The following is a 14,254-nucleotide window of genomic DNA, read 5'->3' on the forward strand; positions in this document are numbered from 1 at the left end:
ATCTGATAGGGACTTTTTTCTGTATGCACCGGCTGAGCCATCTCACTAGCCCAGAAGTCAGAAGTTCACACACTGCACAGAACTGGAAAGTGGTGTGGTCACTGTGGAAGGAGACCGATCAGACAGAGCCTCCTAAAGTTAAGCAGAGTGTTCCATGGCCCCAGCCATTCTGCTCCCAGGAGAAATGAAAACACATCCATGTGAGAATACACATTAACAACACTTACAGTAGGGAAATATAGAAATAACCCAAATGCCTATCAACTGATTGTTAGATAGCAGGGTCCATCCCAGGAGTGGAATTCTACTCAGCTGTATAGAGGAATTATATTATATACACTAACACCTGCTTCGGCATGGATGACCCTTGAGAGCAGGATGCTTGCCAGCTAAAGTAGTGCATCCCTACAATCCAAACGCTTGAAAGACGGAAGCAGAAAGGCTTTGAGTTCAAGGCCAGCCTGGGCTACTTGGGAGACCTGTCTCTAGCAAACAAATGAAAGTAGATGCTTAGGAGGAAGATGTGGGAAGGGCTGTGTATCCTATGAGTCCATCAGTGTGAAACACCAGGAGTAAACAGATCCCTAGACAGTGGATTAATGACGGCTGGCAGAGGAGGGCTTCGGGGAGATGGGGAGTGAGTTCATCGGCACAGGGCTTCTTTTTGCAGTGACACGAGCATTACAAATTTGAAGTGACAGCTGCACAACTTAATATATGTGAAAACAATCAAAATATATGCAAAATAGATGCTGGAGTAGGGGCTCAGCGGTTCAGAGCTCGCTCTGCTTTTGAAGATGTGAGTTCGAATCCTAGCACACACAGTTCACAACTACCTGGAACTTCAGCTCAGGGAGAATCTGATGCCGCTGACCTGCACAGGTGTTGCGTTCATGTGTGTGTACCCACACACAGACACATAACTAAAAATAATATTAAATAATAAAAATTAAAAAAAAAATATGTGCTTGCTCAACATAGAGCCTTTGGATTTAAGTTCCCAAGGACTATCATTTTTTGTGACCGAAGAGTAAACTAGTTTTGGGGTTGAGCCTGGATTCTGTGATTCATCCGTCTCTGCACTCCAAGGCTGGCTTCCTAGTTTTCTACCTAGTTGAGCCCTCTAAGTCTTATGACCTGCAGAGAAGCCAAGGTTATGCAACAGTCACAGTTAACTGCTGGAGAGGAGCCATCATCCCCGGGACTCAACTACGCTCTTGGCTCAACAACATCCTTGGACTTGGCTGGCCCTGTGACTTGTTTCTACCACTGGCTCAGTCCATCATTCCAGAGTGGTATGGCTGGATCTGTGTGTGAGTGCTGGGGTCTGGGGTCCACTCCACCACTCCCAGAGTAGTCTGGGGATAGGACATGTGTGCTCGGGCTGTGAGGTACCAGAGGTATCCTCTGCTATCACTGAAAGGCCTGGGGTTTAAATAAGGCCATGCAGCTGGATAGGATGCACAGCTGCAAATCTTCCAGGAGGTGCAATGCATCTCATTCCTCCACTGGGGTGAATCTGCTTTGTCTCCTCTGAAAGTCACACTGAAAGGTAACCCCATTACGAAATGTGAAGAAGAGGGGCATTTAAGAGGTGCATTAAAGGGGCTGGAGAGAATGGTCAGTCGATGAAGTACCTTGCAGGCATGAGGACCTAAGTTCAATACCCAACACCCATGTAAAAAGTCAGCATGGTGGATGTCTTAATTAACGTTTATTTACTATTGCTATGAAGAGACACCATGACCATGGCAACTCTCCTGCTCATGGGTTTACTTGCCCCCAGCTACTCATCCCCCTTATAATCCGCATGCTCTCTCCCCTCTCTCGAAAACAGCCTTGGCCATGTCCAGTCTGCTTCTTTCTCTCTGCTCTGGGCTCTTCCAGATGCCTCTGGATATTTTCTCTTATTCACAGTAAAAACCTTCCCCTAATGGAATGGTCATTCCAGCAGTTTCCTTGCTGTGTCCCCCTGCATACTAGTGCAAACAAGTGGGTAATGGCACGTGCCACTAAACTTGACAACCTGATGTCTATTCCTAGGACCCAGTGGTAGGAGAGAGTCTCCGCCTGCAAATTCACTCTGTCTGAACCCAGCCTCTTCCCTACACGAGAGGCCATGGTACTTCATGGTCAAGACTCAGCTCTGTTCTCTCTCTCTCTCTCTCTCTCTCTCTCTCCTCTCTCTTTCTGAGACAGGGTTTCACTTTGTAGGCCTGGCTGGCCTGGATTAAAGGCTTGGAGCACCATGTATGTCCAGACTTTGGGATTCTTAATGTTTGCATTTCACTCATCTGTCTAGAATTTAAAAAGACTAACGAGCAACAACAAAGCCCTCCAGTTAGTCTGTTGTAAAGCAGGAATAGATTCACTCAAATCAATAGGCAGCAATTTCTAAAACTGTGCTCTGAGATAATGGCCTGAAGGCACACATGCCTTTCACTTTAAGCCAGCATTATGGGGCAAGTGTCAGGTGAGGATGTGCCTGCCTAGCAGGCAAGAAGGCCTGGGTTTGACCCCTATGCAGTAGTCTGGAAGTGGTATTGCATGCCTGTAATCCCAGAGGCAAGAGGATCGGAACTGTGAGGTCACCTACAAAGTGAGTTTGAGGCCAGCCTGGGCTACATAAGACAAAGAAAACAAACACAAAGACATACCCAAAAGGAAGGAGAGGCTGCTGCCCAAGACTCTTAGAAGAGGAGGAAGTGAATGAAGTCTGGGGTGGGGCACGGTAGGAAGATGGCCAAGGCATCAGTAAGATCTGGAGTGAAGCCTTGGGGTGCCTGCTAGCAACAGTCCTTAAGCCATGGCATCCCCAGGCCACCCCTCCCAATTCCCAAATTAAATCCACAGCTGCTAACTGTGCCTCCCTGGCCCTGAAAGGCTGCCTCTGCTCTGTGGGGCAGTCTTTCCGATGTGGGCACTCAGCGCAGTGTCCTTAGGGGAAGCCAGCCCCTACAGCCATTCCTAGCACATGAACACCAGTTAAGTCACACGGGCATCTGTGGAGGCTGTGGAACCTACTGCAGAGCTCCTCGCCCAGAGCCTGGGCTCCTGGAAGTCCAGGGGTCACGCTCTGGATGCCGCTGTGGTGGGTGTTCAGTGAAGAACTATGGGGAGGGCTGGGGTGTGCTCAGTACTTGCTTGGGGTCTTAGCTACTTCTCTGTTACTGTGATAAACATCATAGCCACGTGGGGAGGGTTGTTTCAGCTTCCATGTCACATTCCGGGGCTGAGGCAGGAACCAGGGAAGAATACTGCTTCCTGGATTGCTCCTCATAGCTCGCTCAACCTGCTTATAGCACCAGGACCACCAACCTGCCCATGGGTGACACTGCCCCCATTGCGGTGGCCCTTTCCATATCAATCAAGAAAATTCCCCTACGGAACTGCCCACAAGCCAACCTGATGGGGGTATTTTCTCATTGAGGCTTCCTCTTCCAAAATGACCAGGCTGTGTCAAGTTGACTTAAAACTAGCCAGCATACCTAGCATGCATGATGCCCTATGTTTGCTCCCTAGCGCCATATTGGCTGGGCAAGGTAATCCCAGCACTCTGAAGGTGGAGGCAGGAGGATCTCAGAAGTTCAAGGTCACCCTCAGCTTCTTGGCTACCAGGACATTCCCACTTATGTGCATCTCCAAAAGACCTAACATCATTGTCTTATCACTTGTATTGTGGTTTTGGACATGTGCCCCCGGCCCACGTTAATGGGATAACTGATTTGACATGACTTGGGAGGGAAAATTCATCTTACTCCTTGAATATGCTACCTACCTCATAAATATTCATGAACATATCTTTAAAAATCCCAAACAAGAACTTGGTAGTCTGTTGTCTGCCTTGGGGTAGCCTACTCGAGTCTCCCTCTGGAGTGTTTGAATTGCTTAGCTTTAATAAACTTCTGCTTAAACTGTCTCTTGACTGGATTCTTTCCTTCGAGAAGACAGGAACCAATACTATCAACTTGACAGGACCTAGGACCACTTAGGAGACAAACCTCTGGCTATGTGTGTAAAGGAGGTTCTGGATTAGATGGACTGCGGTGGGAAGACCCACTTTAAATGTGAAGGGCATCTTCCCACGGGCTGGTCCTGGAATAAACTAAGAGAAGAAAGTGGGGTACGCAACAGCATCCATCTCTTTCTCTTTCTGACCAGACGCTTTATGCTCCTGGGGTCATGTGCTCCCCACCTTGACAGAGTGCACCCCCAAACAGTGAGCTAGAATAAGCCTCCTTTCCCGGGCTGCTTCTTCCAGGGTGCTTTCTCACAACAGGTCGCTAATGTAGCTCTCTTAACAAGTGCGAGCAGAGGAGGATGGGGGATGTGGTGGCATTTCAGCCAAAGCAGCAAATTGATGATCTCTGCTTCTGCCACCATTGGGGTCACCAGGCCCACGCTGGCTGGGGAGACATGTGGTCTTAGGAAGACATGAAGACTGGAGGGCCAGGACATTAACAAACACCCTGGCATTTCGGCCACCTCCCATCCATCCGCTCCGCTTCACTTCAACAGTGAAACTCGGAACAGTACTTATCAGGACAGCTCACTTCAACCCAGGCCAGTAGACTCAGTGTGCCGGTCAGCACCAGCTGGGAGAGGGAAGGGGAGGTTCTGATACCAGCACTAAGGCCAGGGGCTCAAAAAGCTTCAGGATAAGCCAGCTCCTGTATCTTCTTCATCATCTGCACCGTGTGTTTACACAGTAACCTGAGCAGAGCGCCCCCTGTGGCCAAGCAGTGCTCAACAACACTCAATCCTGCCTTGCCTCCTCAGAGGAATCCCCTCAACTATTCCTTGAATCCCCGCTTGGTGCTGGGTACGAAGGGCAAGCAAGACACTAGATCTTGAGAGATTTTAGGAGATGGCTGGCTCTACAACACAGCTGGAAGCAGAAGGCTCCGTATCAGTCTCTTTCCTATTGCTGTGATGAGATATCATGGAAAGAGCAACTGAAGGAAGGCCTTTTTAGGGTTCATCGTTCAAGGGTACAGTCCGTCATGCCATGGAAGGGGGGGGGTGGCAAGAGATGAGGGTCACACGGCATCCAGTCAGGAGAGAGACGGATGCTGTTGCTCGGCGCACTTTCTCCTTTTTAGGACTGGGCTGTCCCCACCTCAGTTAACAGAATCCCTCAAAGGCAGCCCAGAGGCTAATACAGCCAGTCTTCTAGGCGACTCTAGATCCTATCAAGTTCATAATCCGTATTAACTGTCACGGATTTCAACAAGAGCCTGGCCAGGTACCATGAGAGCCAGCTTGGCCATGCCCAGGGAGCTCCAGAAGGGGGCCCATGGGTCAGTCAGCTGCTGGAGGCCACGGTACCCGATCAGCAGCTTCAGTTTCTGGGATGAGGCGGTGGTCCCTTGCTTCCCTTGGGAAACTGGACCTGACTCTGTTGGTCAGATTATCTGAGTGAGGAAGGCTCACCCTAAATGTGGGGGGCACCTTGTGGTGGCGTCCCAGATAAAAGGACACGGGAGAGGGAAACACTTGCTGTTTGCCTGCTACCCCACTCTTGCTCAAGTACTTCTATCTTGCTGCTGCTGCATTCTCCACCGAGACGAGAACCAGCTTCTCTGAGCTTCGACCAGTAGCCCTCCAAGAGTCCTCCGGACTGTTAGGGACAATTTGGGACTGCTGAGATACCCAGCCGGTGGACTGAGCAACTCCTGGTTTCTCTAGCATGAGACAGCCGCTGTTGGATTCACCTGGACCACATCCTGTAGGTCAATCTAAAATGTATCCTGATTCATCTCTTGTGAGGGACAAGTAGTTTAGTCCCTCTGTACATGAGCTCTGTGGGCATTTGCGGAAAAATACAGAGAATAGTGATGCTGGCTGGTGACTTCCAGAACCTCTGGATAAAGTGGCAAAAGAAAAGAATGACCTTAATGATAAAATTAACCAGCTCCAGATGCACACAAACGGGCTAAAGTTTTTTTTAGGTGTATTCTGGAAAAAGTCTCTCCAAGCAGCCATAAAGTTCAAGTTGCCAAAAACCAAAACCAAACCCTCATTATATAAGGTTGGCGGACTTACACCAAAATTCAAGCCTCAGGCCTGCAGGATACCACCAGTTAAAGTGAAGTGAGGACACAGATCAGAAAAAGATGGGACCTTGTGGCTCAGGATGGAGACATGGGAGGGCCCTAAGGAGCCTGAGGGCATCGAAACTTCGGATTTCTCCATCTGAGGAAGCAGCCCTCCCTACAGGTCACATCCCCTCCATGGTTTTTTTTTTTTTTTTTTTTTTTTTGTGGTATTGATTGCCCTCTTCACCCTTGCAATGTCTGTAGAACAAGCAATGACTTCCCCTAAAGGAGATGCAGGGCAAGATAATGCTGATGTCCCTTAGTTCCCATGAGCCATTGTCTCTAGACCCGTAATGGGACTCCAGGCTAAACAGGCTCCTAGAGGTGAAACCAAATGTGGTACATAAAGAGGTGTACTACACCAGTAAAAAAAACAAAAACAAAACAAAACAACAAAACCACTCAGTGAGTTTGCACTTGACTCCAGCACTCCCATATTAAGCAGATCGTGGTGGCACACACTTATAATCCCAGTGCTGTGGAGGCAAAGACAGGATGGTCTCTGAGTTAAATGGTGAGCTCCTGAAGGTGACACCTGAGGGCATCCTATGGTCTCCATATACAACCCCCAACACACACATGTGAGCACAGTACACACACACATACACACATAAGCATATACACCAATACACACACATGCCTGCATTTTTAAAGAGGGAGAGAAGCCCCCCAGTTCCTCTTTAAGACAAAAAAAAAAAAAAAAAAAGTTTCCATTCTCTGATCCCCTAGGCTTTCTGTCAAAGGGATGGAGCAAATGTACAGTACCTTCTCATAGAGTGGGGAAGCCATAGCCTCCCCATCACCCTTTCCCACATATTTATGGCAATGTTAAACCTAATACCCTCTGATATGAATAATTCACACCCCTCAGGCGAGTGGTGGGAATAATCATGTGTATAGACTTTCTGGGCTGGGGAGATGGTTCCAGAATAGAGCATGCCATGAACGCATAAAGACCAGAGTTCAAGCCAAGTGGTGGTGGTGCCTGCCTTTAATTCCAGCATTTGGGAAGCAGAGCAGGAACTCACAGATCTCTGTGAGTTCAAGGCCAGCCTGGTCCACAGAGTGAGTTTCAGACCAGTTAGGGCTGTTACACAGAAAAACCTGCCTCTGAAAACAAAACAAATAAAAACCAAAACAAAAAAGACCAGATACCCCAGCACTCACATAAATGCCAGATAGCATTCTGCCTGTAATCTCAGAGACGGACAGGGACAGAGACAGGGGATCCCCAGGTAAGATTGGCAATACTGGGAAGCAATTGGTTCTTCAAGTAACAGACTGCCTCAATATATACGGAGGAGAATGATTCCGAAAGACCTCTGACCTCCACATGGATGTGCATATATCTAATCTCACATGTGTGAACATGCAGACACATACAAATGACATACATAAGTCTTGCTCACATGTTCCTTGACTTGGGGTAGGATTAAAGCCTGCAAAACCATTGTAAACTGATGATACTATAAGCTTAAAATGCTTGGGGACAGTTCCTAATTCAAAACTTGAAGTACAGTTCCTACTGAAAGCTGCTGTTTTTGTTACCGCCTTAAGTTGAAAGGTCCTATGTCAAGCCATCATTAAGCTGGGGCTTGCCTGCACCGCCTGAGTGAAAATTATACCCTTGTTTTGCAAAAGGAAGCCAGGCCCAGGGACTACTCATTTCTGCCATATGGCTTCTCCAGGGTCTCCCTGGGGCGTAAGGCTACTGAGGGAGGCGGCCAGCACACTCCAGCACTTTGTATGTGCCTGGTACCCAGAGTCAAGTTTGAAGACATGGGGAGGCCGGATTACACTGCAGCAGTCATGACCCACAGAAGACAGTCACCCCTCCCACTTCGCACATCACAAAGCAAGGCTCAGACAGTTAAGGGACTTCCTCCTGGACCCAGAACTCCCTGGGCCTGGTATGCATCCAACTGCTCTCTTGGGTGGTGACGGTGGTGGCTCTGTATGTGGTCATTACAGATGTTACTCCTTCTTACCCGCTAAGGGTTGGGACCCAAAGCTCTCTCCTTGCTCAGCCCTACTCCTGCCTCCCAAGGTGAGGGGAGAGAAGAGAGGCCATCAGTCTCAAATAAGCATTTAATAGCTGGTGGCAGATCTGGAGGTATAGGCTGGTTGGTAGAGCGCTTACTTACACAGCGCACATGAAACACTGGGTTGACCCCCAGAACCATACAAATGGTGTGGTGGCGTATGCTTGCCATCCCCATATAAGAGGAGACAGAGGCAGGAGGATGAGAAGTTCGAAGTCATCCTATGTTACACACGGTAGAGACCAGCTTGGGCTACAGGAAGCTCCACACCAAACCAAACCAAACAGCTAATGACAAACACATTTTAAGTAGCACACTTGTGTTTTCTCTGTGGCCATTTCTCCTATTTGATGGACTGTCACGGGCATTTTGCTGTTACATTTCTTGTAATACTACCTGGAATTGTTATTTAGACATCTTAAAAATCATTTTTTTTTTTTAAAGGAAGGTATTTGTTCCTACTGAAGGGAAAGCAAAGCTCATGCACATAAACCCCACCCCCACCCCCACCACATACACACTTACACACAGGTTTGGTCTGATACCAAACAGAATCTTCTCCCCACATCACTTTGCAAAATAAAAGTGGATGAATAATTGATAGGGCTTTTACAAACATCTAGCTTTTCAAATCCTTCTAGAAAAATCCAGTTCGATTACTTGCAGCCAGCTTTTCTGTGATAAACCAATGCAGAAATGGTTACCAATTAAGTAAAATTTATAATTCCCAACAGACCCACATTCCTCAGAAATACATCAAGAATATTACCTTTTTTTTTTTTTTTTTTAAGCAACACACACTAAAGCCCACAAAGCTACTGCTTTGTGTGGAAACTGGAGCCCTACACTCTGAACAGGCCCTGCGTTCACTGCCTGGACGCCCTCCCTGAAAGGGAGGTCCTGAGATGCACATAGCAGACAATCTCCCACTTTATTTTGCCAAGAACTGCGCTCTTTGCCACCAGCCCGAGGCTGGGTAGCCCTCAGGAAAACACTGCTCTCTCTGGACTCTAGCAAATCCACACATCGGAGAGAGGAACACTCTCAAGTAGGCCAGAGGGTGGTGTTCTAGTTAGTGAATGAGGTGGCTACCATGGAGCCTTGATGAGACTTACCACTGGCTACAGGCGACTGCGACATCTGGCCTTCAGGTGTGGGCTGAAGTTTTAGAGTTCCTAGACAACCCCACTGCAGGCTGTAAAATGTGCACCTTCAGCAGCCTGACTCTGGTTTTTCAGAAGTGGGGCGGCCACGGGCCTTCCAGGGTGTGGGTGACTGGGACACGTCCCCTCTCAGCTTGCCTGCCTATAGCTGGCCACAGGGCTGGCCTGGGAGGGGTGACTGATGCGTGCTTAGAGAGGGCCCTGAGAGAGCAATTCTGCCAGAGACTTCCTGTTTGGGGAGGAAACCTCAATGTGTAGTAATTAGTGGATGAGACTCCAGTGCCTTTACTACAGGAATTGAGGCAGGAGAGCCAGGATGCATAAAATGAAAAAAAAAAAAAAAGTCATCCAACCTAAACCTCCTGGGCAGAGGGGGAGGCACTGAGCCCTTTCAAGGTACAAAGGAAGCATAACAGTTACAGAAAGTAGCAAGTGATCAATTTCTCAGAGGGTAATTCATTGCATTCACCATGGCTGTCACCGGCTTGGTGATAACTCTCTCAGCATTTTGTGCTGTTAGCGGAGGCTTCTCTGTCACCGCATGCCAGACAATGCCCACAGCAGAACCATGACGGATGGACAGACAGCTCTACCATCAGAAGAGCATTTCATCCGAAGTGGTAGATACAGGCACACTCCACCTTCTGCTGGTGGCTTACCGATGGTTTTCAAGGCTGCAAGGGCAGCCCAGAATTCACGAAACTTCTGGATTGTTGAAGGGAATCATGCCATCCGGACTTGTGGGTGGGCATATCTGATTGCCTTCAACCTGTCAGAGAACTAGCAATCTTGAAATCTAATGAAAGCTGTTGATATGTACACTACGTCCCAGACCAATCACTAGAGCAGGGCCCATACTGCTCTGTTGGGCAGTCCTCTGTGTCTGTCCCTAACGCTAAGCCTCCTGAGGAAAGGGCTAGCTTTTGGCAGCTGCTGGAGTCCAGCACAGGCCAGTACAGAGACTGGTTTGTATTCCCATCCTTCCATACCCTGACCTGTGTCCCCACCCCCTACACTTGGCCTGTTACTTCCACCTGAGTTTTAACATGCTCCTGACCATCCAAATCCTCCTTTGGGGATCCAACTGGTGCTATTGGATAATATTTCAGGCACCTATCAGCTCTTGCAGCCCCGGACAGCATTGACCCACTCTGAATTAACAAGTAAGGCTGGGTTAGCAGTTGGTAGCTGCACCCAGACAGCCCTGAGTATGGACTTGAGTTCAACCACGCACTAACAGGGTGACTTTGGGCAGGCTTCTTTCCCACTCTGAGGGTCTCATGTAGACGTGGTTGACCTTAGATTCCCCTGTGTGGCAAAATATGACTTTATGACTTTGAACTCTTGACCCTCCAGCTTCTACCACCCAAGTGCTAGGATTACAGGCATGCTCTACTATGCCCAGTTTATGTGGTTCTGTGGTTGGAGCCCGGGGCTTCAGACATGCTAAGCAAGCATTCCTCCAGCAGAGCTACATCACCAGTGTCCCTCTATGTTTTGATCATTAAGTAAAACAGTGGATAAGAACGCCATTAAAGACACAGGTTATTCAGGTGGTATTGTTTGTACACGTCTGCCTGTGGTCTGGATCTGCTGGCGGTACCACATTCCCTGGACAGCATCAGCCGATGCATCATCTCTCACAGTTCCTCACTCTGAGCTGTGCTCACTTGATGCTGGCAGATGCCCGTGGGACCAGTGGGGCTCAAGGAGAGCTCTCCCTCACCAGCAAGCCCTACAATCACCCAGAGATGTGGGGCAGCAGGATTTGGGGCAGAATTCCCGACTTAGTACAGGGGCCTTTAGCGTACTGTACCCCACCCCCAAGTCAAGGCTGCTGGTGATCTCCAGGTCCCCTTAGAGTAGCTGCTCTGAGCAGAAGGGGCACTTCCCCCAGGGGGCAAAAAACACCTGCTGGATGGAGCAGAAAGGAGCTGACAAACTCCCTCTCCAGTTCCTTAGGGTTCCTCCTGCTCCCGTGGGGCTTTTCCCATGGAGACCCTGAAAACACAGGTGCATTACCGTCTCCATCTCCAGACGCGGAGCCTGGATTCCTAGGAGCAAGGCTTTCCAGAATGCCACCCCCAGCCCAACCAAGATCCCTGACAACCAGGCTCACACTGCTTCCTTCCTTCCCAGCTCTGGCCAGTCTGTCCAGGGACCAGCCAGAGAGACTCGTCTCGCTTTTACAATGGCCCAGTCTTCATGGGGCTCAGAGGGGGACTGATAGCTGGGCAGAGCCACCGCTTCCAGTCCGCTTCTAACCCTTGCTCAGGCATGGCTGGTGACCCCAATAACCCCATCACAGGCTCCTTGTCACATCCCACACTGTCCGGGTCAACTCCACCAGGAGGGCCTAGATCACAGCCACCTAGAACAAGTTTGCCTCCAAGGATGTTAGAACTCACTACTGTGGTCACAACACCTCCCTAATCCTACTAGGAAGAATGACAGATCCACTCCTAAACTAAGGAGGCTCAAAAGCAAGCAACTGGAGCCAGGGAGCAGCTCAATGGAAAAACACTGCATTTAGTTCCCAGCATTCATGGCTGCTCCTGTGGGTGACCAAGGTGACAGGTGGGGGTGTGTCGTGGGAGGATTAACTCTCCATTCGGGGTTCTTACAGTGCAGGGGCAAGCTGACAGAGGTCTGCTCCAAACAGTGCTCTGGAGAGGCGCTCGGAAGAGAAGTCTTTTCCTTACTTGTATTCAGAATTATAGAGGGCACAGATGAACTTGGGAGTGTAACAAATGGTAGTCTCAAGTCTGCTGGTTGAGTGCCTGGCACCCAGTTAGTGCCTGTAAATGTTAGGTGAATGAATAATTAATGAAGCAGGATTTGGACAGGCACAGGGCAAGTGGTAAGGAGTCTGGTTTGGGGTTTGAAGAAGGCTAGTGTGCCCTTGGGGGGGGGAATCATACGGTTGGGAGAATAGCATCATCTCCTAAGAGTCTCAAGGTACAGTGAACTCATGTCTATACGGCTTGGTCCAGGCTCGGGTGTGAGGACCATCAGTTCAGGCATGATTAGTACATGGCAGGCCAAGATTCCCGGGAAGGGTTATGAGCTGGAGTGCACTGTGAGAGTCTGAGTGGACCCGAGAGTAGGTGATCTCCTGACTGGATGTTTGCATAGCACATGGGGAGCTCACCCCCTCATAACCCTCACAACCTCACAGGTTAGGATGGGGTTTCGTGGGCCAGGGGGTGGGGTGGAAGTAGGAAATGAGCTGTGGGCGGGTAGGATGGCTCAGTGGGTAAAGTGCTTTCTGAATCAGCCCAAAGATCCGATGACCTGTAAGTGACAACGACCTGTAAATGGCCATGTAAACACAGAAGGGGAGACTCCAGGTCCCTCAGGTTGCCCTCTGATCTCCATGCATGTTCCATGGCACACGCGTCTTCACACATATCACACGCAGAGGCACACATCCATCCCTTCACAAATACCACAGGCAAGGGGCCAGCGTAGGTTCTAAATGGACAGACTTCTTCCTTTTAAACCCAAAGGGCCCATTGCTGTTCCAGATACTAGAGAGAGATTTCAAAAGGTACAGGATCTCAATCCTGCCTGCCCAACCCAGAAGGTTCCTGAGCACTCTGCAGGATAGGGAAGGCAGCAAGAAGCAGATCCAGTGTCAGCTGGAAGGCAGAGAGAGAATTCAAGTCCCACAAGGCCTTCCATGCCTGCCCTAGCCTACTAAGGTTTCCGTTTGCAGACAGCAGGAAGCAGAACGACTCTTCCTGGATGGAGGCAGGTGCCCAGACTCTCAGAAGGGTTCCTGGGGCCTGGAGCTAAGGCCAGCCCTGTCACAGAGAAGGGCATCTCAGAGTCTGCTCTACACCTCAGTGGTCTACCAGAGAGCAAATGAACCTGGAAGACCCAACCAGATTAATCCTCAAATCTGTCCTGGAGAAATAGCCCAATTGACCAACCACTCGCCTTGCAAGCATAAGGACCTGAGTTTAACCCCCAGAATCCATATAAAAAGCCTGGCATGGTGGTACACGCTCGTAATCGCAGAGCTGGGGGAAGCAGATAAAACAAACAGCAGACCCTGGGACTCCCCAGCCAGCCAGCCTTCCTGAATTGGCAAGTTCCAGAACAGTGAGAGCCAGTCTTGAAAAACCAAGATGAATAAATGGCTAACACAAGCACATGCACACACATGTGTACACACACCTCAACATAGACATGAGCACAAGCACAGGATATTCATGTTCAAAACTTCAGGAGCAGAGGGATCTGATACTAACTCCTACAGCTTGGAGTTCTATCTAATTACTGCCGGGGGTTGTGGGGGGAGAAGGGGGGAGTTGTAGGGGGGGACCACTCCCTCTGCTTTATGCAGATGTGGTGCCCGAAGCCCTGGGCAAGGCTTAACAATTGAAGAGCCAAGTTCAGAGAGCCAGAAGACTTCAGTGTTGGCAGACTCCCCTACCAAGGGCCACCTGTCTTCTTCCCATCCACAGTGAAGGCATGTGTGGCTTTGGCCTTCGATCGAGAACTTTCCCTCTTTACCACCCTGAAACAAGGACAGACCGGGAATAAAAAAAAACGATACGACAGGCCAGGCCTGGAATCCATGGGTCTGGTGTCTTCAGGATGGAGAGATACACACAAACTTAAGTGGATCAGGACTTGAGCAGGCTTGGGGCAGTCTGGTTAAACTCCACGTGACCTGTTGGGCAGCCTGAGCTCCAGGCTGGCCCTGAGGCCAATAGCCTCACTTGACAATCCTATTCCAAGGCCTCCCTTTGGAATTCTTTCCAGCCCCACCATTTCCCCAGTGACATTGCCTGTCCCATTCCATCTGTCCATCCATCAGACATTAATTAGTCATTTGCTTGCTGCCAAGCCCTGTGCAGGCCACTGGTGACAGAGAGGAGTATGACAGACACACAGCTGGGCCCTCCATGTGTATCTGACTGGTTCAGTCAGCTGCCCAGGG

Source organism: Phodopus roborovskii, unplaced genomic scaffold (genome assembly GCF_943737965.1).
Source record: "Phodopus roborovskii unplaced genomic scaffold, PHOROB, whole genome shotgun sequence".
Taxonomy (NCBI): domain Eukaryota; kingdom Metazoa; phylum Chordata; class Mammalia; order Rodentia; family Cricetidae; genus Phodopus; species Phodopus roborovskii.